The sequence below is a fragment of the Geospiza fortis genome, unplaced genomic scaffold (genome assembly GCF_000277835.1).
Source record: "Geospiza fortis unplaced genomic scaffold, GeoFor_1.0 scaffold23, whole genome shotgun sequence".
Lineage (NCBI taxonomy): Eukaryota > Metazoa > Chordata > Aves > Passeriformes > Thraupidae > Geospiza > Geospiza fortis.
This window is the reverse complement of record NW_005054303.1, coordinates 11,234,641-11,235,395: the sequence shown is the minus strand read 5'-3', so window position 1 is coordinate 11,235,395 and position 755 is coordinate 11,234,641. Positions and strand designations below refer to the sequence as shown.

The 755-nt window shown below is 53.9% G+C and overlaps 1 long non-coding RNA gene across 1 annotated transcript in view; it reads right to left on the bottom strand.

Moving 5' to 3' along the window:
* Positions 1 to 310: 310 nt before the first annotated feature.
* Positions 311 to 755, bottom strand: part of LOC115949505 — a 940-nt gene continuing 495 nt past the window's right edge. The window contains exon 2 of the long non-coding RNA XR_004082954.1: positions 311 to 573. This is a non-coding gene — a long non-coding RNA (uncharacterized LOC115949505). The remainder of the gene's footprint in view (positions 574 to 755) is intronic.

Genomic DNA, 755 nt, shown 5'->3' with positions numbered 1-755 from the left:
CTCCCCGAGCTGCCCCCGCCGCCGGGGCCTGGCCCCTCCGCACCCGCGGAGAGGTGGCGGCCGAGCGAGGGGGCCTCCGCTGCTCGCTCCCATTGCCCGGGCACCCATCGGCTCTGTTTGTGAGGGAAATTCATTTATTCCCTTATTTATTCGATGTATTTGTACAACGCAGGGCGGGGATGAAGATGGAGCCCACGCAAGGCGCTGCGGGTTTTTCCCCGATTTCGCCAGAAAATCAAAACAAAGCAGAAAGAAAAAGTAAACCAAATACATCCCCCATTTCCTTCCGAGCTTAGAAATAAAGCTCTTCCCCAGTCAAAAGTAAAATTTAATATTTTTTTCCTATAAATGCGAGGGTCTAGAGGAAACAAATAGCGCAACAAAATAAAACCAGCAGCGGGTTTTTGGAGCCGCTTCTCGTCGGGATGAGAACCGGGGCTGGAGGCTGGGAACCGGCGGGGCAGAAACACAACGCTGCCACTCGCCGAACATTTCGAAGGCGAAATCCAAAACCGACCCATTAAGTCAATGAGGTTTGTGTTGTGGAGGCTCCTTTCCCATCCACTTGCTGTTCTGAAAAATAGATCGCATTTCGTTATCTCGAGTGAGGATCTGCAACGTGATACCGGATCCGCGCCGCCTTCCCCGCCGAATGCGAGGCGCAGGGAGACAGCCAGCTTCCCGGCTTATTCCCCAACAATAAAGGATTTGTATTTTCTTTCTCCCCCTCTCTCTCCCCCCCACCCCCACCCCCG